At 37.6% G+C, this 26,545-nt stretch overlaps 1 long non-coding RNA gene across 1 annotated transcript; it reads left to right on the top strand.

Annotated features, from left to right (window-relative positions):
• The first annotated feature begins 7,088 nt into the window (after window positions 1–7,088).
• Window positions 7,089–10,529, top strand: LOC111098921. Its single transcript, XR_005370015.1, has 3 exons — window positions 7,089–7,237; window positions 8,244–8,371; window positions 10,367–10,529. It is a non-coding gene; the product is annotated as an uncharacterized LOC111098921 (long non-coding RNA).
• The last annotated feature ends 16,016 nt before the right edge of the window (window positions 10,530–26,545 follow it).

Raw genomic sequence — 26,545 nt, 5'->3', positions numbered from 1 at the left:
ATTTTGAAAAGCAGTTTATGTAATGGTCAGTGTCCCGGGGTTGGGACTTGAGTTCACTTTCCTTCCGACTAGACTAGTTCTGTAACCTTAAGAAAATACTTATCTTTCCAATTTTTAGGACTTCCCAAAACTAGAGATACTAGTAATACCTCTCTGGTTGGGCTATTGTAAGGGATAAGTGAGATAAATTATATAACATATTAGCACAATATCTGGTACATTGCAATCTAAGAAATGATAATATTGTTATTTCAGATCGATTATTTTGAGTTGGAGATGGACTCATGAAACTGTGCTTGAGATAGCATATAGATAATTTAGCTATTTCAGCCAACTTTTCCTTTGCCTTCAGGGCTCTACTCAGAAAGTTAATCCACCCAGAGAATATTTGCATTTTAATAAGGGCCTTCAAGCCTAGGGGGAGAGGATGGAAGAGAAAAGGAGCTTTTCTGCTTCTCAAGTAACATCACATAAATGAACATTTTTATGCCTGTCTTTGTGTAAATTGATCCTGCTCTGCACCACATTTGTAATAGGATTTTTGAAAAATTTTCTAGTTAGTTTCACCTAGTTAAAGATGTATTTAATAATATGTTTAGCTTTAAATCATTTATAAATTCCCTTAAAGTCACATAGCGCTGGTCGGGTTGGATTTCATTACAGCATAGGATTAAACTCCTGTAATACTGGGCCTCTGAACAGAGCACCTGTCACTTCTTTTGTCATCCCTGGTTTGCTTTTCTGGAAGGGTGCACTCTCAGAAGCCTGCACCTGTGGATGTACCTATGCCACGGTGATAGAATTCACCAGAAGATTGTATCTTTTAAAAAGGGAAGATAAATCAGAGAACGATTTATACATTTGATTGGTGCTCTCTTGGTTTTGAATTAGTATACATCAACACTAAAGATTATTTGTGAGAAACAAATATTTACCAAAATTGGTAAATACATTTGGAACTTCAGCTCTTTTTACAATATCCGTTCACTGGCATAAGCACATGTTTTATTTTATAGTCACTTATGTATATGTGTTAAGATGGTAAATACTGGAGAACATTCATGTAATATTTCAAAATGGTTTTGAAAAATAAAGGTTTTGGATTGGATTTAGAAAATAAATTTGAGAGTTGTGCTCTCCTAGGAACCCAAATGACTTAGAGGAATTTATTAATGTCAGTACTTACAGCCTGGATGCTGAAGACAATTATTCAGAAATCTCAGTGAAAACAGTAAATATTCTGCTCGATATTGAATCAGTGTTAAAAAATTGAATTACATATATTTGGGGTTAATTTCTTTTGTGGGAGTTAAATTTAGGAAATGGAAAATTCTACAAATTAGGATATTGCATAAAAACATATTAATTTACTTCTCTGCATCTCAGGGTAATGTTGTGCCATTAAGACAAGTGAAAACACAGAGAATTTGGCACAGTCATTACCAAGAACCGGGTAGTGATGGTGTGGTTGATGAATGAGCTCACACCTGGTTCATATCCATAGCTAGACTCAGCAGTCATGACTGCTTCTCTGAGCCGCCAAATGCAACAGGTTTCAACTGAAACATGGAACACGTCTTATTCCTCAGTGATAACAGATCAATTACCATCAAAGACAAGATTGGCATTTTGATGGCAATATTTCATATCCTGCTTCTCTCCGAAGCACAGAAAAATCCAAGTGTAGATTAAAAAAAAAAAAACTGATTTGACATCTTTTTTAATCCCCCTGCAATCCAAATTTTAAGGAATTCATTAATATCAAAGCTTTGTTTCCAAAAATAAAAAAATCAAGCTAGTTTATTCTTTCTCTAAATGGAATGTTAGCTCTAACAATGAAGATATTTCTGTATGCATTTTTCATTTTGGCTCTCATAAACTAAATTATCTCTCTGATCAGCAGCTTCTTATACTTGCCAAACCTATGGCTCTCTGTTCATTACATAATTTAAATAAATAAGCGTGATTTTCTCATTAAGCTATTTCCATTTTTGTGAATGTTTTTGAAAATGACACTAACTTTTCCAGCCAGGGTAATATTACCAGCAAATTTCTTCATTTATTAGATATTTTGGACTAGGAGAATCTTTAGGTCTGGTTCCCTGAAGTGCAGACTAAGAGATATAGATTAACAGGTAGACAGTTGATTAGGGAAATGGGTTTGGGTTCAATACCTAAGTGGGAAGGACAGGAAGCATGACTGGGCTGAGGACGATCATGGGCTGTAAGACGGTCTTTTTGGTTTTAGTTTAGTTTTGTTTTCTTTTATCAAGATTCTATTTATTCATGAGAGATACCGAGAGGGAGGCAGAGATATAGGCAGAGGGAGAGGAAGGCTCCCTGTGGGGAGCTCGATGTAGGACTCGATCCCAGGACCCCTGGATCATGACCTGAGCCAAAGGCAGATCCTCACCCACTGAACCACCCAGGTGCCCCTGTAAGGCTGTCTTAAGTAATGCTTCCTTCCACTTTGTGGGAAGCGCTGGAGTTGGGACGGCCCTTCAGAGTGATAGAGTAGGCAGTTAGCTAGATATGGGCAGGGAACAAGTCCTTTCCCACTGATAAGAGGATGGAGGCCCAGTTCTAAACAGTTGGGACCGATCCCAGGGGATGCCACAGGAGCCCTTCCCTACTGCCCAACAGTAACCAATAGCTTCATTATGATACATGGACACTGTGGTCTCTCTCCCCACCCCCCAACAGACAATGGCTGCCATGACAGTTCCCACAAGGGTCATATAGGGCCAAGCCTCCCTCTCCTAATTCATTAGATGACTGGCTGCAACCTTAGTCAGAAACCGCCCTAGCTATGACCCGTAGCCTATCCAAAAATAAGAAGAAAAGACAACCCTGACCCCCCAGTTCAGCTGTCACCTCTGGGCCTGCCTACACTCCCATCTTGAGAGTGTACTTTTGTTTAAACTGCTATTAAACCTTTGCTTGCTTAAGAGTTTGGCTCTGAATTCTTTCTTGGTTGAATACAAGAACCAAGGCCAGGGAACAAGACATGCTGTTGACAAGAGGAGTCCTAAATTGGGACACTGTAGGTGCTAGGCTGATATTCTCCTGCACTGAACAGTCATTGGACAGAGTCTACCCCCAGAAAGTAAGCATGGCCTACCCCATCATGGGGCAATTTCTGGAGAGGGCTGACATCTATGGACCAGAGCCCCGCTTTACCCCTTGAACTGCAGAATAGTCCTTCACACCTGGGGGAAAAGGGGCTGCACTGGGTATCTTGGTATCCCCTATAAAGAACTAGCACCATTAAAAAAATGTGTAGCCCAAAGGATTTCAGACTGTCATCATCTTAGAGAAATGAATTTAGTGAAGTGGTGTTAAAAAAGTACAAATTGTTAAAAAAATGAAAATAAATTATAATAATTGTTGAGATGATCACAAATTCTCTCTCTCACACAGATTTATTATATTAGTGTATTCTCTACCCACCTCCCTCTAGCTTTCTTTTTTTTTTTTTTTTTTTTCAAAATAGTTTTTGGAAGCAAAGTTCTAGACAAAAGCAACATGGACTCTGGAGTTAGACTTGACAGTGTGCACACTTAGGTTTTACTACTCACTAAGTGCCCAATCTTGGACAATAACATTTTGGAACCTCTGATTTCTTGTTTTTACAAATGACTACAATTGTGGGGTGAAAATTAAGTGAGATGACATTTTTAATAGAGTCCACTTTAATGCTTTTGACTTAGAAGTAGCTTACAAAAAATGTAGCTGAGAGTTTTGTTTTTTCCCTATTATAAATCTAAAGCCATTGCATTAAATTTTTTAAAAGATTTATTTATTTATTCATGAGAGACACCGGGGGGGGGGGGGTTGGGGGGCGTGCAGAGACACAGGCTGAGAGAGAAGCAGGCTCCCTGCAGGGGGCTTGACGTGGGACTCAATCCTGGGTCCCCAGGATCACGCCCTGGGCCGAAGGCAACGTTAAACCACTGAGCCACCCGGGCTGCCCCGCACTAAAAATTAATATCAATATTAGGAATTTTGTATTCCTTTGTTAACTTGGAAATCATTCTTCTGTTTCGGGTGATGACATTCTTCTTCTTTGGCGAAATTAGTGCATCCCCAAAGAAATTTCAGCCTGCAGGAAAGAAGTTTAAGTAAGGGTGCCAAAATATACTGGTGACTGTGACCACACTGAAGACTTAGTGTCTCTTTCAAAATAGTTGGTTAGAAAACAATACTTGCACAACAAAATATGGCCGGCTGTTTTGTCAATCTTTTTAATGGTCATTAACTTTTTATCTCTTCCAATTAATATGTAAATTTTCAAAGACTTCACAGAACTAAAGTGAATTTATTTCAAAATAATTTACCAAACTAAAAGTTCTCTCAGAAGAAGATGGTTGACATTCTACTTTTAGTTACTCCCACCATCCAGAAGAAGGGATGAGATAGCTAGAAATAGTGCCACTGTAAGGAAGAATGATGGCAGTGGGGGCTTGTCTGTACTTATTAGATCTCTGCATTTTCTTTTTCGGTTCTGATAGTTAAATTCCCTCTTACTGTTTGGGTGGCTTGGCAATACGATCTGTCTTTCCATTCCTCGTCTGCTAAAATGTACCTTTCCTCTCTCCCTCACTCCTTCCAGTTCTTTTATGCTCAGTATGTCTTGAGCTTGAGTCTAACCAAACCATTGATTTAGAAAGTGAAGCCTCTATAGCTGACTTAATGGGTAAATCCTTTGTAGAGAGGATATGTGCTTGCTAACTCAGCACCCCTTAAAGCGAATTTGTGGGAGAAGAGATCAGACCAGCGAGGGAGGCTGGATCATGGAAGGTCTCCTATGCAGTGCTGAAGAGTTTAGATTTCTTCCTATGTGTGATGGAGCCAGTTAAAAATTTAGGGGCAGGGAAATGGAATGATTAAATTATATGATGGCTAATTAAAGATAGAATCAGATTAGGCTTGTTTTGTTCAAAGTTCTAGTATCTAAAAATTAATGACATGCAAAGATTTTCTGATCCTCAATATTGTTAGTGGACTCCCTACTCTATGAATGAGCCTGATATGATCAGATTAAGCTCTCCTTGATACTAGGATACATCCTCGGAAGCTAAAAGTGTTTTATTTCATTTAATACCCACTGAAGATGGACTAGTCTTACTAAAATACTAACAATGTATTCTAAATCGAAGATGACAATGCTACTTCACTGAGGAAAAAAAAAAAAAAAAAACCTTCAATTCCTTCCCATGCATTACAGTTTCTATTTTTAACTAGACCCACATTTTCAATATATTGCTGGACATTTCTGTATATGTGTGCTGCTCTCCTCTCTCTATATGATGCAAACCAGCTTGTTTCTCTGACCCCTAGCTTCACCACTTACTAACTTCTGCTGCTGCATTTCACTTCCAATCAGTTAGAGAGCCCTTGATTTGCCCTTTCCCCCCATATCTATTGTTTTTACACTGGTCCAGCCCCTTAACATTTTAATTCTGAACTGTTAAAATAGTCCCTGGACTTTGACTCTGTCTCTAATTTCTCATCTCTCAATGCTCTCAGCATGCTACTATCATAATTATGTCTCTAAAGCACAACTTGGATAATGTCACTTCCCTGGAGGGAGGGCCTTCTGTGTTCTCCCAGGATCAAGTCTAAACTTTCTAGCATTCAGTCAGTCACAATCTACCCATATTCTTTCTTCGGTAAGATCTACGAAAAAGGAACTCTGATCCATTTGGAGTAAATTTGCTGATAAATGTAAAAATTAAAGAAAAGAAATTGAACAAAGGATGAAAGGTTAAAATTGCCCTGTGGTAGCACGTTTTTTGACCCTTGGGTAGAAAGAAGGGATTGGTTATCTAGGTGTGGGTGCAAACTGGTGCTGGATGAAAGGGTCTCTTGAGATGCACTAAGTTTAAGATTTAGGGAGCAGTCACTCTGACATCTGAAAAATCCAGTGGAACAGCGAGAAAAGCAGCTGCTTGAAATGGTTGATGGCAAAGCTCTGACAGGGATGTCCTTTGGGAGGTAACAGTGACAGTCAAATGAATTAGAAAAGAGAGACTGGGGTGACTTTTTAGTGGCCAGAATCCTAGGAAAAAATAATTCTTTTGGAGACACCCTTATGAATTCCCTGCCCACCGAAAAATGGAGTGAATATTTTTTACAAGTTGAAAAGAACCGAATTAACGAGTTTGCTGGAAACCGGAATTTCAACTCGTCATGGTCGGATAGAAACATCTCTTAATGTTTTGCTGGCCTTGTCTTCCAGCACATGCTCTTCCCTTCTATCCACTACGCAGCCTCTCCTGAGTCACACTTGCTTGTCCATTGTTGACTTTGTGGGCCTCTGGCCTCTCACATGATTGGTTTCCTGGTCAAGTTCCCTTTCTTTCCCTGCTGATCAAAATTCCAAAGATCTGTATTGAGAACCAGTTTAAGCCACTTTCTGTGTTCTTTTTGGTAGACAGCAGTACCCATAGGAAACTTTGAGGTGATAGAGAGTCTAATATTCTCCCCACCCTCACATTTAGACTTTAATGAATATACATCTCAGACCAAATGCTGTCTCTCACATATACTTACACACACACACACACACTTAATAAGCAAACAGTTAAAAAACAGTATGTATATCCTATTTTCCCAGTTCAGGGCTCCATAAATTCCTGGATGTAAGAAGTCCTTAGAAATCATATAGCTCTGGGTTAAACTTTAGCTCCATGACTTAGCTGTTGAATGACCTCAGACATGTTACTTAGCTTTTCTGATTCTCTCTTTCTTCATCTATGAATTAGGGTAATGATCCAGCCATGTAGATATCCTATAAACAAAATATCTACAAGTGTGCAGGAGTTGTCGTGGAGGAGATTTCAAGAGTTTATGAGACAGTTGTTAACATAATCATCTAAAAAGATCAAATTATATAAACTTACAGTAAATAAATTATAATTACAGTAAATAAGTTATAAAATAAACAAAGGCAAGCAACATTAAAAATTATGACTTCCTAATTGACCACATTTTACTATTTTTCTGTTTTTATGCTACTTATGTTTACAGTATAATGTGCCGCTGCAAATCTCTTCTCAAGATTGTTTTCACTGACATGATGTAGCTTGGGAGCTGGCAATCAGACATGCTGGGAGTATTATACCATGGAAGTCAGCAAGTACTAAAAATCAGAGTTGGATCTGTCATTTGGTTGATTGTCTCTAGACTCAAAAAATCATGAGGAAAGTGTCAATAATGTGAATTAAACTCGAAGGTATGTCATGCATGTGGTTTTTAGATAGCAAATAGCCCCCAAAATGAAGAAATATATTCTTAGTATTCAAAAACTATTATCAATTCTATAAACTTGACACACTATTAAAGTTCCCACATTGGACATTTGCAATTGTGTTCATTTTTTAATTGCAAACATAGACTGTCTATAGACACAAGAGGTTAGCAACAATCAATGAATACTGTGAGAATCTGTCTATATGGAAATTACAATAAAAATTATAGTATATCTTATTATTTGTAAATTGTGTGCTAAATATGTTTATATCATTAATTTTTATAATAAAATTAGGCATATATATACCTATATACACGTATATATTTTTTCAGATAGTTGTTAAGATTTTGTCAGCACCCTTTTGCATATATCCTTCTCTTGAGTTTCTGCTCAAATGTCATATTCTCCATGAAATCCTTTTGGATCTTGCCTAAATCAGTATTAAATGCACCTTCTGCCTTCCATAGCAACTTGGGACCTAATTAAAATGCTTTTTATCCTAAAGAGTAATTATTTTTATGCATATATCTATTTACCTCTCTGTATGGTAACCTCCTAGAAAATAAAAGAAAAAGTGTTTTAGACCTTCATCTTGGCATGCAGCTTAACATTTAGCATGAAACTATATTGTAAGACTCTCAGGAAATATTTGTCAAAAAATCAAATATTTCACAGAGCTTGATTTAGATGGCATTATAAAATAGTTTCCTTTTTCCAGTGGATTCTAGATGTCTTCTCATTGACTGCTAGGAGATCAGCTGACAATAGAGTGGATTTGAAGTAAAAAAAAAATGAATTAATATTTTTTCTTTCACCACATTAGTGAAATGTAACACATTAGTAAATCTCTTAGAATTAATTTATTGATTAATTTTAAGAAAAACCAATCTTTCTTCTTCACAAAATATTCTTACTAAATAAGAAAAATTTGGGTCAGGATAAAATTAATAGGTACTGAGCCAGCTTTTTCTTTCCTGCATTTTTCTAGGTCTAAGATTATTTACCCAGCTTTTGCTTGATAATAATATCAATAATAATAACAGTTAATGCTTTTATGTGCCTCCTGTGCTCCAAGTGCTTCACATATTTATCAAATCCTCATCACATTTCTATAAGGTAAGTAGTATATGTATTATTTAACATGTATAATTTACTATATATGTATGTACAAACACACAGGGAAATTGAGTACCAGAGCATTTAAATAACCATAAAACTAGTAAGTGACAGAGCTGGAATTTGAACCCTGGCAGTCTAGCCTCAGAGTTAAATTTGACAAAACAGTTTTCATATCTTAGAGAGAGACTATCTTATAAAAAAAACAATGAAAATTTTGTGTTCTTAAAAAATAAGAGCCTGAAAGAATCGGAACATATAATTTATCCATAAACCATAATTTTGGGAAGAATTCATGAAACTATAAGTGGCAGATTTCCTCCCAAAAAGAGATAACAGAGGCACCTGGGTGGCTCAGTCAGTTAAGCGTCTGCCTTCCGCTTGGGTCATGACCCCTCATTGGACTCTGTTCAGCAGGGAGTCTGCTTCTCCCTCTCCTTCCCCCCCCTAACCGCTCATGCTCTTGCTCTCTCTCTCAAATCAATAAACAAAATATTTAAAAACAAACAAACCAAACCAAAGGAGATAACATTTCACTGTCTGAGAGAGGAAAGGTTAACAAGAGGAAAGCTAATCACTGCAGGGTTAGATACTAGTGTGGTCTCAGAAAAGATGGTGCTAAAGATGGTGCTAAAAGATGGTCATCTCTGCCAGGTTGGCAGGGAAAAGGAGCAATATCCCCAGATAGGTTTGGGGGGATCCAAGAACGGAGAGGATCCAGGTCTTCCCAGTAGACTACAGCTGGGAAAGAAACAGCCTTCCAGAGGAAGCCTAGACCAGAGCTGTGCCCAGCTGGGCAGACAATGGTGGCCAGGATGGTCTACTGGAGAGGAGACCTAGGAAAGCTCCAGGAGACTCTGGAGTCCCCGGGATGCTAGAAGAGCAATTCAACAATTTCCCATACCTATAGAGGTATTCAATCCTATGAGAGGATTGAAAGGGTCCTACAGTCACAATGAAGCCATAACATCTGCAGATCTCCCTCAGGTACAGGGATATTCAAAGACCAGACATAAAGAATGAAAGTCCACAGAAGCAATATGATAGGAAGCACTTTCCAGATTTAAATTCAGAGCTAACTGAATTTTAACCTGGAGTTATAGAGTAATTTCTAATTTCACTGACTTTACCTGAGGGATGATTAAATAAATGCATTGGAGAGAATAGGGATTTAGACAAAGTATTAGATTAAATTACAGAAACTAAATTTAGAATTCTCATAGAGTTAGAAACTATGAAATTCAAACTGGTTGTGTACTCTCCTCATAGTTGTATATGTCCATTTAAGAGATAATAACTGAAATGTAATAGAGAATTAATGTCCTAACAGACATGTATTCATTTAATATATATGTGTATGTATTTGTGCATGTGCGTGTATAACAAACATATACACACATATACCCTTTGACTGACTATGACTGATTTATAGATTATTTATCTGTCTGTTTATAGAACACCATCACTGGGATGTACAGTTAACTTTTTGAAGATGTCACAGTAGTTAAGAGTTCAGGTCTGGAGAGACCTTGGGTCAGTCAGTTAAGTGTCTGCCTTCCAGCCCACCTCAGGCTCTCTGCTCAGTGGGGAGTCTGCTTCTCCTTTTCTCTTGCCCTCAGCACCCTCTCTGCCCCCTCCCTCTTCTTGCATGTGCATGCCCTCTTTCTCAAATAAATAAATAAACAAAATCTTTAAAAAACAAAGAGTATAGGTCTAGGGGCCAGACTCCTAGAGTTTACACCCTGACTGCTTCATACTCCATGTGAAACCTTGAGTAAGTTATTTGACCTGTTGCAGATATGGTTTCCTCATCTGTAAGTCTTCACAGGGTTGTTGGGAAAATCCCATGTGTTAATAGTCCTAATGTATAGAAAGGTGGGGGTGCCTTTGTAAGTCCTCAGAAATGTTAGCCACAGGCATTTCATATGGTCTTCAGTCAGCATGACTGGGCGTCATGTTCAAACTTCTTTCCTTGTTTTCATATTGGTGAACTAGGCCATGCAGTCATTGGCAGTGGGCATGACCTCCATGCTCTTCAGTCTCCTGTGGAATCTGGAGCATCACTTGGAGAAGCTTGGACTCTTCCCAGGAGCACTTCTTCTGAGTGTGCTACAACCTACCACATGTGAATCCAGCCCCTTCACTCTCTTACCTACCTTTGTACCTTTCAGCCTTTTTATGGGAAAGGGAAGCCGTCTTTGAAGACAGTAGAAGAGCAATTATCTCGTGGATAATCATGGAAATCCCCTTTTAAAAAATTACTATTAAAAAAAAATAAAAATAAAAAATTACTATTAAAAACGTGAGTGTTGAATAAAGAGAATGCTTTTAGTTATAAAAACTCATGTTTCCTTTGTGTTCATTTAAATTGATATCATAGATGATATTGTGTTTTCTGTCTTTTCATCTTATTCTTCAGTGTCTAGGTCACAGATTAGTGCTTCTAGGGAATGATTTTGCTGCTAAGGTGTTGAAGTCATGAATCCATTTTCTGATCTGCTGGTTTTAGAGTTTTGTTTTGTTTTAAAGAAAGAGGTTTGCCCCTTTTTATTTAGATTCCTGCATGAATTGGTTAGCATTTAATGAGTATTTACTTTTCTGTTAAAAAACATGAGTTATGGGACACCTGGGTGGCTCAGTGGTTGAGCATCTGCTTTTGGCTCAGGGCATGATCCATGGGTCCAGGATCGAGTCCCGCACCGGGCTCCCTGCGTGGAGCCTGCTCCTCCTTCTGCCTGTATCTCTGCGTCTCATGAATAAATAAATAAAATCTTAAAAAAAAGGTTATCAGTACTTGGATGATTATTTCTGTTTATCGACATGTCACCACCAAAGCCTCCAGTTTCAAGAGTGACTTTAATAGACAGGCCAGCAAAAACATGTAATGAACAATGATTTTAAGAAAACAGGCTTACATGGTTGACTAATACTACCACCAAGAAGAGGAGCAGCAAATAGCTTGTTTCTTGTGCTTAGATTCTATTGTTAGTAAGTTATCAAAATAATACTGATCAAAATTTGAATCTAAATTGAAGTTAAATTGTGAAACCAAGACAATCAATCTGATTTAAGTCCCTTGAAGGTGGTAAATGGAGATTTAGTTTCTGTTCTTTCATTTAATGGAGGTTTAGAATAGTTTTGAAAATATTACTGTGATTTTTTTGTCATGAGACTTACAGAATAATTCCAAATCTGAAGTGGCAAGTACATGAAATTACTTTAGTGTTTTTTAATACTCGTGAGAACTTTTGAAAGCCAACTCAAAGACTATACATTCTGAAATATTCCAGAGAAGTAAATTTTGAGGTAAATTGACATAAAGTTGTCTTAAAAGAAAATTCTGGAGGCACATGGGTGGTTCAGTGGTTGAGCATCTGCCTTTGGCTCAGAGTGTGATCCTGGAATCCCAGGATCGAATCCCGCATCGGGCTCCTTGCATGGAGCCTGCTTCTCCCTCTGCCTATGTCTCTGCTCTCTCTCTGTGTCTCACATGAATAAATAAATAAATTCTTCAGAACAAAAGAAAATTTCAGAACATAAGCTAATATTACACATTAATTTTTTTAAAGCCAAAAGAATTTCTTTGCTTTTTTTTCTTTACAAATTTAAAGTTATTCACAGTTTTAAGGAAATAGAAGACTGAAATATAATTGAAGTTGTATATTTAGTAGTATAGACTCTAATATTTTGTCTTTCAACATTTGATTTTGTGTTCTTGTCAATGAACCATTAGGTAAAAAAAAAAAAATGAGGAAATAAGGCACTATTTTCCTTACTCTTTACTAGGAGTAAGTGTTCCTTAGGCTGACATTGAATAAAATTCTGAAAATCAAGAAAATGTGACATGGTTTCTTGGGAAGTCTGAGAAATCATTGAAAACATTATATTGTATAATTAAGTCACTTACCTTCTGACTAGTCAAAATGTCAATCCTACGTCTTTTCAAGAAAGAAAACTTGAAATTGCATATCTCGCTAGGAATTATGAAACTTTTGCATGAGACACATCTGGTCTAAGACAGACCTTGGGGTCCCAGGTTTCTCATGTGCAAGGTGACGTTTCTTAGATTATCCACCTCACTCTAATATTCTTCATTTTCTTAAAACTCTAAGTGAAAAATAAGCAAACATGATTCTAAAAGAAAATGTTTATCAAAGACACTTCTAATGATTTTTCTACCTGTATTTCCACCTGAGTAATTACAGAATTAACATAAAGTGAGTAGGTAATAGCAGCTACTTAGCTTGTTGCTACCAGATTAGTTTCAGGCCACTGCATTCCATGGTGAAACTTCAGAGTTCCGCAGCATTTATCATATAATCCACCATATTACTGGAGGTGTGACCTTGAAATTTGGGAAAACACTAGGGATTGAAGCCCACCTGGAATAATCTAGTAGTTTCCATGGTTAAAAAAAAAAATAAAAACAAAACAAAACCTAAATGACCTCATTAGTTTCTAATTTCCAGGATGCCCAACTTGCCTTGCCCAAGAAAAATGCTACATTTTATTTAATCCACAATCTGTGGTACTTGCTATCATTGTTGTTCTCTGCATATGTGTATTCATTTCAGGAATATCTCAGTTCTTGATATAAAGTCTCATTTCTTTCCTTAATGCAGATTCCGTCAGGTTTTACTTACTAACTCTCAGTGCCTCTGCAAACCTGAGAAAAGTTCAGTGGGAGGAAACGATTCTCCATAAAATTCTGTAGCTGTTTCAGCAATGAAAAATACACATACATTTCAAATAATTAAAATTGGAAGACAATGTGGTTGTGTGTTCTCAGTTGCTCAGTCCCTTAGTTTCCTGTGATATATGTATTTTTTCTCCAAAAAAATTGATATTATTGTGCTTTAAGCTAGAAATATCAATGAAATTGGCACTCTTGGATAAACCTTTTTAACAAATAAATCTTCCATAGAGTGACATCAGCATCACTGAGAAGTTCAGTAACGTCTGTCCTTACCTAGGCCAGGGCTGATAGTAGGATGTGCTGTCATAGAAATGGGCTCCTTTCCAGCAATGCTGACAATAGGATTCCAAAGTAATAAAGATCAGGTGGTGGTGCAAGGTGTGTGTGATTATTACAATCAGTGGCACCCCGTTTGGGGTGGTGGCCAAGAAAGCTCACCCTTCAGAGAGGTACAGAGATGGTATTCCACAGGCAAGAGCAGAGGGTGGTCCGTAAGGGTACTATTCAATTTATACAACCAAGAAAAATCAAGGATGGATAAGCAGGAGATGGAAGATGGCTACCCCAGTAAACAGTCGTGATTCCTTACTCAGTTTCTGTACCTGAGCCAATTCTCAGAGCTGGAACCCATTAACTGAAGGAGAAACCAAATTCCTATGAGGATAGACCCTGCGACAGTGCAACAAGTGTATTCAGTTCCAATTCCCTAGTTTTGTTTCTAAAGTGAATTATAAACATTAACTCTTGTAAATGTGCATGGGGGAGAAGGAATTACCCAGATCTGTAGAAGATTACTGGACAATGAATCTAAATGAATGTCATTGCTCGAGGACTCAAAGTGCCAACTTGGCCTCCTATTAGCTTGGGGATGTGTGGTGGCCAGGTAATAGGTGGCATCCTGGCCCAGGTCCCAGCCACGAACCTACCCTGTGGTCATTTCTCTAATGCAAAATTGGAATGTGCATACTTGGTAGTTGACAGAAAACCCTCAAGTAATTCTTGATGTTTGGGGTATCAGCTATTGTAGGGGAGAAGGCCAGCTAGAAGCTCTGAAATGTTTTCTTTCCAATATAGTAAATCAATACTGTGTCTTGGGACTGAATGACAGAGATTAGTATCATGCTAACAGAATAGAGGATGGTCTCTATGATATTCCTGCTAAATGAACCAACCTCCAACCTGGGCTTTAGAGAAGTATCATTGATCATGAGGGATGACAGTGAAATTCCATAAAGTTAATCAATTAGTAGCTTCAATTGCAGCTGTTATACTGGATATGGTATTTTCACTAGTATAGATTAACAAAAATTCTGATATACAATATACTGTCTTTGAGCTGATAAAAGCCTTCCATCCCATCCATGTCAGGAAAGTGATTTGCATTTATGTAACACAGACAGTTTTATACATTTCCTGTGTTGCCCCAAGTCCATGTTAAAACCCCATACTGTCTGCCATAATGTCATCAAAAAGGAGCCTGGACTGATACTCTGTGGTATATCACATTGGTCTAATAAAAACATCATGCTAATAGAACCAGATGAGCACAAAGTATGTGTGTTGTGTTAAGACCCATGCATTCCTAGGGTAGGAGACAAACTGTGAAGATTCAGGAGCCTACCTATGTCAATGAAATGCTTAGTGGGGTTAGGGCCTGGGGAATATCTCACCTCACACCACAAAGAAAGAAAGAAACGCAATTCTTGGTCTTTTTTTTTTTTTTTTTTTTAGATCTAGAGACAGCATGTTATACATTTGAAAGTTCTCTTCTAACTCATATATATACTGGTTGTGTGAAAGGCCGCCAGCTTTGAGTGGGGCCCTAAGCAAGAAAGAGGTCTGGAGCAGATCCAGGTAGTAGCAAACTATCTATCATTCAGAAAGTTGTGACTGTAATGTCATTGGTCCTTTGTAGAGATTTGACCATGGAACATCAAGTCACCAGTCTAATGTGATCACAGATGGCCTTCTTTAGTAAGATTTTGCTGACCCACCAAGTCATAATAAGCTCCGGCAAGCTGAGCAGTCATCCAGTATAAATGGAAGTGATTCTACAAGTTCCAAGCACAGACAGGACCAGATGGCACCAATAAAAACCGTCTTATGATTTTTTTTTAAGATTTTATTTATTTATTCATGATAGACCCAGAGAGATAGAGAGAGAGAGAGAGAGAGAGAGAGAGAGAGAGAGAGAGACAGAGGGAGAAACAGGCTCCCTGCAGGGAGCCCGATGTGGGACTCCATCCCAGGACCCCAGGATCACAACCTGAGCTGATGGCAGATGCTCAACCACTGAGCCACCCAGGTGCCCCAACCCTCTTATCATCTTATCTAGCACTTCTCATCCCTGGTTTTATGTGGGTGTTGAGGTCCCTTATGACCATCTTATTGAGGAGGAAGAGGCCGGCTAGGTTGATTAAGAAGTTGGCTTAGTTTATTAGTGACAGCTGAAGATGAACTGTTGCTCTCTAGTCCACTTTCTCAGGACAGCCCTGAAAAGAACTGGTGACTGGAACTCCTTCCACAGAGCAGAGTTCTGGGTGGTGCACTCAGTCATCTACTTTGTGTGAATAGGAAAATGAAACAAAATAAGAATAGACAGGGAGGGGCTCATGGGTGTTGGCACTGATCGAACAGGGACCAGAAAGAGAAAGACTGGAAGTTCTGGCTGAGGAGGTCTTGGGAAAAGGCATGGCAATGGATCTGCAGGGATTGCCATGCAGTAAGATGTTCTTGCCCTGGTATCCGATGTAAACACCCACTGAAAACATTCACCATTGAAACGATATTAAACAAACAAGTAGGGGCACCTGGGTGGCTCAGTGGTTGAGCGTCTGCCTTTGACTCAGATCGTGATCCTGGGGTCCTTGAATCGAGTTCCTCATCAGGCTCCCCTCAGGGAGCCTGCTTCTCCCTCTGTCTTGCCCACCACCTCTTGTGCTTCTGTGTTCTCTCTCCCTCTCTCAAACAAACAATTAAATAAAAAATAAATAAATAAATAAATAAATAAATAAATAAATAAATAAACAAATAAGTAAAACAAGTGGACAGAATGACTTGGCCAGTTGATCTCAGTTAGGCTCTGTCATCAAGTACCTGAAAACCAGCCTACTAGTCGGCTAGATGAAGAGTAGTCATGGAAGTGGAGATGGGCCTGATAGCATGGCCTCCGACTCATGAAGTCTGGGCTAGCTATTGCCACTGCTGAATGTTTACCTTGCCAGCAATAGGACCCAATACTTAGCCCCTATATACCTGAGACCAACAAATCACTTGGAACAAACCAACTGTATTGTACCCTTTCACCTTGAGAGAACAATAAACATATTGGTCAGGACTGGCACCCGTTCTGAGTATGTGTTTGTCTCTTTTGCGCACAGGGCCTCAGCCAATGCCAGAATTGAAGAGTTTGTAGGTTCTTTGACCCACCAATAGAAGATTCCAGATAGAACCGTGTTATACTAAGGAACCTACCTTAGAGCACACAGTGGGCATATGAACCTATCACATACTGTGCCACCTGTAAGCTCCTAGCCTGACTGAGAAATAGAATGGTCTCTTAAAGATGCACCTGTCACCAGGTCTAAGAGAACAGACCTCTGGGTCTATCATGAATAAATAAATAAAATCTTAAAAAAAAAAAAAAGATTGTAAGAAGGTTTTTACTGGTGCCATCTGGTCCTGTCTGTCCACCTTGAGAGGATGGGCATTTATATGATGCTGTGCCCCAAAACTAGAATATATGGACCCAGGAAACAAAAGTGGAAGTATAGCGGTGCCTTGGTGGCTCATTCAGTTAAGCATCTGCCGTCAGCTCAGGTCATGATCCCAGGGTCCTGGGATTGAGCTCCATGTTGGGCTCCTTACTCAGTGGGGAACCTGCCTCTCTCTCTCCCTCTGCAGCTCCCCTTGCTTGTACTCTCTCTATCAAATAAATAAATAAAATCTTTTTGTAAAAAGTGGAAGTATAAATGATAGCATTACTTCTAGTGACTCATTTTGTGTTTCCAATATTGCTGAAGCCCTGTGGATATAGAGGTCCTAGTTCTCAAAGGGGGGATGCATTTACCAGGGGACACAGTAAGATTCTCATCGACTTTTAAGCAAAATATGTTGACCAATCACTTCAGGCTTTTCATACTAAGAGACCAGCAGGCGAGGAGATGAATTATCTTATTGGCATTGGTAACTGAACTTGATTATCTGGAGAAAAGAGGGTCATTGTAGTACAACAGGGAGACCGGAGTCAGGTAATCCATTGAAGCATTTTTTGTTTTTCATGTTCACTTCGATGGTAAATGGATAATAGAACAACTGTGGCCTGAGAAAGGGCTAAGATTCATTAGGAATAAGGATCTGGGTCACCCCTGCAGGCAAGAGAACCTGAAATGCCAGTCTAGCAATGCGAGAAATTCAGAATGCGTGCTGGAATAGTGGGCTGATGAGTAATACCTATGACCTTGAAATCAACTGCAGTGTCAGGGCTACAGTCCTACTGGTCTGTCCTACTGGTCTTTTCCTCTAAGGGCTTCAGGAAGCTCTTCCTTAGTGGGATAAGCTTATTCCAAGAAGCAAGCAGATCTAAGTAGAACAAGAGTGGATTGTAGGGAATACAATGGTGCTCTATTTCGATCCTTATTATTATTATTATTATTATTAATAAGCTCTATTGAAGTATAACGGACTCAGGCCCATTCTTTAGGAGGGTTAATGTACTTACTGCTTTATCAGCTGCTGGTTTCTTACAACTGAGTCTCTCGCTTTAAACTGCCCTAGCTCCAAACAACTACCTCACTTCCAGTTACATTTCTTCCAGAGGGCGGATGAGGAGTGCACTACCAATGACTGGCTGATGTGGGTGGACCTACAAAGCCTGACCTTCTCTCTTGTATTTGGGACAATTCTGAAGAACCATTACAGCACCGCAGGTCCCAGCAGAATTGTCAGAGGTCTCAACTAAAACCACTGTGTACTCAGTTTTTCCCTCTGCTAACCTTGCCTTCCTCACTTTTTTCCTTGGTATTTCTCAGAGCTGTCTCTAGGAACATTTCTGCACGCCACTTGCCAGCTCACAGTCTGTTTCCACGGAACGCAGTCTAAGACAGATGGAGATAACATTCAGATCGTTCATAAACCCAAGTAACTCGGGGAATGTTTTCAGTATTAAATTAAGAGCCACAAATTTTGAATAGTGGAAACAGAAATACTCCCCCATCTATTCTTTAACATGTTTCTGGATAATTTGAGCAAGGTATAGACTATGTTCTATGCTCCAGTGAATTATTGTGACTTAAAAATAGATGCTATATTGGCAATTTCAAAGATTACTTTCTCTACTTTCTAAATTTATTCTGCTCTTAGAGGTTAGCAAACACATTATTTAGCATGTAAAATCCTATTCCATCATCACTTCAATTTATGTAAAATTAAAGCATGAATTTTCTTCTTATTAGATATATTTTCTCTTTTTTAACCCCAACATTAGAATTTCTTGACACAAATTCGTGTTAATTCAACTTCTCTAAAATGCATAGCATAATCCATATGTTCTTTTAACAGCCCCTCACACAAAAAGAAAATACTATTATCAAGTACATATCTGTGACTTAAATTTCTGATGCAGACATTTAGTAAATTCTTTCTGGTAATACCATATGTGTCACAAAGTAATACAGTGCTGCAATGATAATTATGTGCTATAAACGTGCTTTTGCATGGGGATTCCGAACGAGTGTGTGAGGCCATATCCTCTTTGCTACTCACATAACATCGACGGTTCCTGTTTTGTCTGACTAAATCGACTCAATGTCTTACTGTTCTTTTTTTTTTTTTTTTAATTTGGTGGTGAAAGTGAAGTCTTAGTTTTAAATTCTGTGTATGCCCTGCTCAAATTGAAATAAAAGACAGTTTTTTACATTGACCAACATGTCTATGTCTTAAAATACAAAAATGTTTGACATCCAATTTTCAAGACACTATTTATCAAAGTATTATTGAAAAAAATTGAAAGGAAGTTTTGCTTGTTTCCAAAAAACTTCACAGAACCCCCCCCCCAGAAAAACCACCCCAAACTATAATGAACCCAAATTAAAACTAAAATGCACATTTCTTCACTATACCCTCTACATAGCTATACCCATACCCACACTCACCCACCCACCCTCACACACACACACGATACATCATCTTAGTCACACTGCACAATTGCTGTAGTTCCTAAACCTTAGATAGCTTCAGAATTATTTGGAGAGCTTAGGAAAATTAGTCATGTTCTGGAAATTCTGATTCAATGGAGCTCACATAAAGCTTTGGCATATGAATTTTCTCCCAAATCTCTGGGTGATTCTAAGTTATGCCAAATTTGGGTCCAATTGAAAAAAAAGAAAGTTAAATGACATAAACTAGCTCTTAATAGTTTATACACAAATTGTATGTGAGGAATTTAATGTCCACTTCTGGTAAGGTCAATACTGTTTATCTATCTATCATCTATCTATCTATGTATCTATCATCTATCTATCTATCTATCTATCTATCTATCTATCATCTATCATCTATCTATCTATCTATCATCTATCATCTATCTATCTATCTATCATCTATCTATCTATCATCTATCATCTATCTATCTATCTATCTATCTATCTATCTATCTATCATCTATCATCTATCTATCTATCATCTATCTATCATCTATCTATCATCTATCTATCTATCTATCATCTATCTATCTATCTATCTATCTATCTATCTATCTATCTATCTCTATCTATCTATCTATCTATCATCTATCATCTATCTATCTATCTATCATCTATCTATCATCTATCTATCTATCTATCTATCTATCTATCTATCTATCATCTATCTATCTATTATCTATCTATCTATCTATCTATCTATCTATCTATCTATCTATCATCTATCTATTAACTTAAAGACATTTGCTTTGGTGATAAAGCCAAGGCTCTAAGATAATCTGTATGAGAATATTTTTCACTTTGATCAGAATGAAATGTCCCTACGAATAATTTGGTATAATATTTGGGGTTTCTCAGACTATGTCTATGTAAGAAGATTTTGCAATAGTGAAAATGCCAGCAATAGCTGATTTTCTGACCCAGTGCATTCATAGATAAGATTTTTTTCTAATTATGTAGGTCAACTTTGAATCGGGTAATCAAAAAATACATCCTCATACTCCTACTGGCATTTTGACTTCAAGAACTTCTTCCTTCCAGAGAATTTTAGAACAAATTTAAAGATTTAGTCGCCATTCTTCACTACTGAGCTGAGTAATCTAAACAAAATCACTCCACTTCCTTATTTATAATTTCCTCAGTGACAAATGAAGGATGATCCCGAGGGAGCCTTCTTTAACTCCATGTCTATGTTATATAGTTTGGAAAAGATGAAGGACAGGCTTTTCCCAGCAGCAACAAAAAGGAAATTATAAAAATCAAGAGCTAATCTTGCTTGGAGGATAGGGGTTGGGGAAAGGGAAATAAACTATGGAGACTTTTTTTTCCTTTGGAGGTTCAATTTTTCAGGTTGTTAATCATCTGCATTTCTCAAATCTGTATACTCATTGCCTTCCTGGAGCAGAGAAAATTGAGGTAGTAAATGTATTTGGCTTCCTATTCCTTAAATTGTACACAATGGATTGGGAAAAAATTAAAAATTCAACTAAAAACAAATGAAGGTTTAAATTTGTCATTGTTTCTAATTTATTGCGGAAGGGGGGCCATTCTTTGGGCTAAAATGTTATTTCTACCTTTGCGTTGGTATTCTTTTCTTAGTATGTATAAAGAGAGTATCTTGCCTAAGAAGACTATGAACTAAAAATAAAATTTACCTTCAATTTTACAAAAATCTGACATCTATAATGAAGTCCTACTCAGAAAGACTCTAATTTATTATAGATGAGATTACCTGGAACATTCCACTTTGATTTTCAGTATTGTATGTAAGAACTGCCTTTAGGACATTTTCTGTAGGCTATCTATAATGGGATTCTCATTTTTCCTTAGAAGATGAATAATAATTTTTACCATCCCTTTGGCAAATTAAAGATTGATAATTTGAACAAGTCAATAAGGACATTTTTCTTTCTTAATATAGTGTCATTCAGAAAATTAAGGGCAGGTGAAAATTTTTGAAATAGAATAAATTAATTTAATAATATTAAAGGATAATTGGCATCAGTAGAAGTGTAAACTTTAAACAGATTTAGAGTTGAGGGAGAGAATAGGAGACAGGTATTTTCCCTCTTTCTTTGTGGTTCAACATTGTCTGTAGCCATACAAATGAAGAAATATTATTGCCTTATAATTCATTTTGTGTTTTTACCCTATATAATTCTCCTAAAATGAGATCTATATCTTGCTTTTGTTTTATTTCTTTCATAAAGGGATGTGAGGTCTTTCTGTGTGTCCTGACTTTTATGGTTTTTAAATATATGTGCACTTTTTTGTGGTCCTTGCAGAAACAAATAACACATCGAATGCCCCTTTTAAAGATTTTATTGATACAGTTGATTTCTGCTTTGTTTTGAAATATTTTTTAATAGAAAACTTATGAGACGCCTATATGTAATTCTTACCACAAAGGACACCTGACAATTTACAATGTCTAAAATTGTCATAGGAAAATTAGCCCTGGTTGTGTTTTCACTAAATATGAAATGCACATTTGACATAACCTACTCCAGCAAAACTTGGCAATTTATGAAGCTGTAGTAGGAGTCCGTTTCTTTGGTGGGGAAAAGAAGAAGACTATGCTTCTCTCCTGGGTACACATTATCAGGGTTTTGGACCTACTTTCTGTCTGACCACTGAGGCTGAAAAATTTACTCTGGCCATACAAGATAGTTGGAACAGAATGTAAAATTCTCTTGTAGATTTTGTTAAATTACCAAAATTCAGAGCTCAAGTCTAATAGAATGTTGCTCATCTCACAAATTTAAGCTAGGTTTATGACCTTGAAGTTTGAAGCCAGAATTTTTATCAAAAGAAGCTGTATGTATGTAATTTCTCTATAAGGAATACATAATACCTACAATACATTTTCAGACATTTGATGAAAGATATTCCTAGAACAGAGGGCAGCGCCTTTAAAACATAATGCATTGGTTCAATTAGGAAAAAAAATACATCAAGGACTTAGAAAATGACAGAGTTTTCAAGCTGTTGGCATATAGTTAATAGTTTTTGAGCAATGATTGAAGTTAAGGCTCAGTACTATCTGTTCTGAGGGATTTAATATTCATGTAAGGCATGGTATCTAAGCAAAAATTAAACAAACAAAACTTCACACACACACACAAACAAAAAACTGTGGTCTAGGAGTGGACTTGTCTCTATTCAAAGCATAATGTGATAAACACCATAAATCATAAAGGAGCAGTATTCTAGAACTAAAATTAAAAGATTTTGCTCTGACTGTTGATTATAGAGTTACTAAATTTGGGCCTTTAAACAATGTGAAGGATTTAAATAAAAAATTCAGAGAGGGAATTTCAGTCACAACTGAGGGGTCATGGGATTGGGAAACTGATGGTATTTGTGTCAGAGACTAGAGAGGATGGGTCCTGGTGTTATTTCCCCTAGAATGCCACAAGTAGGTTAGGCCTATATCAATTTAGGGAATATGGACACTCTATATTGACATGTTGCTCCAGGAAAGTCTTGGAACACAGGTGAATAAAGAAAAATTGAAATGAGTACCTTCTTCCAGACACTTCTGTCAAGGAAAAGAAGTAAAAGCATAAATAATGGTAATAGAGTAATCAAGGATGCCTGGCCAAGATTAATAATCTTAGTTGGCAATGACCCATCTAACTTTTTCTCTATCCCACTGAAGATCACTTGTTTGCCCAAACACTATCCACAATCCAAACAATATTCTTCTCACACTTCTCTCAGTCTTAAACAGATTTCATTTATTATTGTTGAAGAAAACACACGCATATATTCTTATCAAGTGCCTCATATAAATACTTTTCACTCTTACCTACAGCATGCAAGATGTAAAGTTGGTGGTTTCTGGCCAGGTATCTAGATGAAAAGTGAATTTGGTGAGAGTCACTATGTGGATGATTGAAGAGGACTAGTAGATTTACAGATTGCAGACCACAGGTCAGTTGACTACAAAACTGTAAAGAAGCCAGCAGAACAGTGGCCCAAGAATATAGCAAGAAAGGTAGGGATCTTTCTCCTAACACAACTTTTCCTCTAAAGTTTGCTTCTCAAGCTTTCATGTGCATAGATGGGTCTTATTAAAAATGGAGATCCTGCTAACTCTGGGAAACGAACTAGGGGTGGTAGAAGGGGAGGAGGGCGGGGGGTGGGAGTGAATGGGTGACGGGCACTGGGGGTTATTCTGTATGTTAGTAAATTGAACACCAATAAAAAATAAATTAAAAAAAATGGAGATCCTGATTGAGCTGTCTGGGGTGGAACCTAAGATTCTTCTTGTCTAGGAAGCTCCCAGGTCATAGTGCTGCTACTGGTTCGTGAACCACACTTTGAGTAGCGAGATTGTCCAAAAGCTTATGGAATCTGACTAGAAGGAGGAGGGAGAGAGTTGTAGTCTCCTTATAGGATTATTGAATATAAATACAAATCAGGACTTTAAAAAAATCTTTCCTTGCTTTCCCACAAAATAGTCGTAAGGTCAGTTTAAAGATGCTTGATCTGCGCTTTGAGGGCAATAGTACTCATTAAATGAAAATGTTTTAACAGTGGAATGGCACAAGACTCCTTCTTTACCATATGGCATGTGGACTAGAGGAAGGAAAGAATGAAGGCAAGTGAACTGATTAGATGCCACCCATATAATCTAGTTTTGAGGCCCTATGAACCTGAACAGAAGGGTTGATATTCGTCTAGTTTGACTTTGAATATGGAAAACAATGAAGGAGGAATAGCAAGTAGAGTGTAAAGAGGAATTTACTAGAAAGTGCACTATTAGAACCAGAAGACACTAGCCTTATGGGACATTTCCTTATACTAGTCCATTGATACATTCATTCACTTTCTATTTTACCGTCCTGTCTTTTTATCTCTGTTCTATCACATGCGGATGAACATAGAGTGCTTGGGGCATAGTTCACCTTCCACTTCATGCATCATTAATTGTGAACAGTAAACAACTATGAACGATAGCTACTGAGACAAAGACAAAAAGACCTAGATGTGAAGGTCGAGATTTATTAGCAACAGTCAATTCTGTTTACCAAAGAGAAACAGGAAAAATCATTTTTGTTGTTGTTCCAGTGGAACCTGATGGTCACAGATTTTTATACAAGTACCTTTGGTAGGTTACCTTGAAGCTTAAGAAATTCAAAAGTATAATAAATGGGGAATGTAGTGCAGATAAACCCTGATTTCAGCTGGAAAATAAAGGGAAATTCAATACCCTGATAGTATTAGCATTGTATTTACAGCTGTTGCTGCTACCCACATGAATAAATGCTCCCCGTGGGCCCAGATCAAAGGTAGTCACGGTGTGACAGAGCATGAGACCATACTATAATAATTTTACAGATTTAGCAGAGTGTTTCAAGTGAAAGTGCATATGATATAAGTTGCAGGTGTTCATAAACATGATGCAGGGTCCCAGTTGCTGTTGGCTTGCTTGGAGCTGGGCTGCTCTACTTACTGCTTTCTCCTGAAATTATGCCTCAGTGGGTCAATCACAAATATGAGTAACTCCCTTTTGGGAGTGATATTTCATCTCTGTGCATATATATGTGTATATATGTATGTTTGGTACATTTGCTACTGTATCCATTCTGTTATCAATTCTCCATTTCTGGCTGCAATTTTATCTATCTAGACTTTCAAATCTCAAATTGTAGATCTTCTTGTCTTTGTGTCTACATTGGATTTAAATGTGTAATGAATTTGTGTGTGTGTGTGTGTGTAAAAGCATTGTCTGAAAAGCTAGAGGGGTACATGTCTGAAATTTTGCACACTTCCAGAACTTTTAAGGCTGCGATTTTGATGGATGTTAAGACATTAATGTTCCCCACACCTGAGTGATTGATGGAACCTGTTTATAGTGTACTTTCTTACTTTACAAACACTTAACCACTCTATTAATTCTCAATCTCCTTTAATATTGGAAAACTCTGTTATTTTCAATTAGATAAATAATAGTTAAACTCTAACAAATAACTCTGGCCACATAACCTCTGACTGCATCTCCATTTTAAAACTGTGAATCAGGAACATAACCAGTAGCCTATAAAACAATTTGTTTCCTATTGTTGTCTGGTTCCAAGAAAGTCCCATTAGGACACTGGAGAGAGAATATTGTGGAAGACAGCTGTACAGCACTTATACAGTAACTTTGTTTAGAATTTTCTCTGGAAAGAAGGGGCAAATTGGACCATGATTGATTTAAAGTTTGACAATGTATATTAATTTCATATTTAACAATGTTATAAATGTATGTCAATAATATATAAGAAGTTTGGAGTAGCATATAACCAGAACTGTATGGCCATTATTAGTAGTATTTAAAGAACTGCCATAGTCAGATATCATTTCATTTGAATATATGTCTTTTTCAGAACAAACTGTGTACCAGAGTCATGTTTGATATGCTTCATTGATATATATTTTTCTGAAGTTAGAAACAACTAGCAATGGGAGTTTTTATCCCTATACATATCACTAATACAGTTCTTATCATTCTTACTTTAAAAAAAAGATTAGAAGGAAATTATTGAAATTAATGTGCTATGTGTTTTACCGGGGAACCTATCTCTGAAAGACTTAACAGAGATGTTTGAAAAAATAAAATAAAACGGGGCACTTGGGTGCCTCAGTTGGTTAAGCATCCAACTCTTTGTTTTGGCTCAGGTCATGATCTCAGGGTCCTGGGATCAAGCCCCACATAGGCAGGGAGGAGTCTGTTTGAGATTCTCTCTCTCCTGGTGCCCCTTCTTCTGCTCATATGCTCTCTCTCTGTCGCCCTCAAATAAATAAACAAATTAAAAAAATAATGAAAGGATATTCTATCAGGAGCATTTCTTTAGATCCAACTAGCAGTGTATACATATGGGATTCTGTGAGATCCTACACAGGAGAAGTGGGGTTTGTCTCATTCTAGCTGCTACATTTCTTTCTTTTTTTTAAATATTTTATTTATTTATTCATGAGAGAGAGAGAGAGAGAGAGGCAGAGACACAGGCAGAGGGAGAAGCAGGCACCATGCAGGGAGCCTGACGTGGGGCTCGATCCTGGGTCTCTAGGATCACATTCTGGGCTGAAGGCAGCTCTAAACCCCTGAGCCACCCAGGGATCCCCAGCTGCTACATTTCCATCTGGATCTTGAACCAAGAAGTGTTCTCAGGTTTGAGACTATCCCTGGACTATTATGCGATACTTTTTACCATGTGTAGGATGATGTCTAGTTTTAAATACAGTGAATCTATGGACTTTTTGGTTTGTATTGTTCCCAGGTGAGAA

This window comes from Canis lupus, chromosome 15 (genome assembly GCF_011100685.1).
Source record: "Canis lupus familiaris isolate Mischka breed German Shepherd chromosome 15, alternate assembly UU_Cfam_GSD_1.0, whole genome shotgun sequence".
NCBI classification, from domain to species: domain Eukaryota; kingdom Metazoa; phylum Chordata; class Mammalia; order Carnivora; family Canidae; genus Canis; species Canis lupus.
This window is presented reverse-complemented; position numbering and strand designations above follow the sequence as displayed.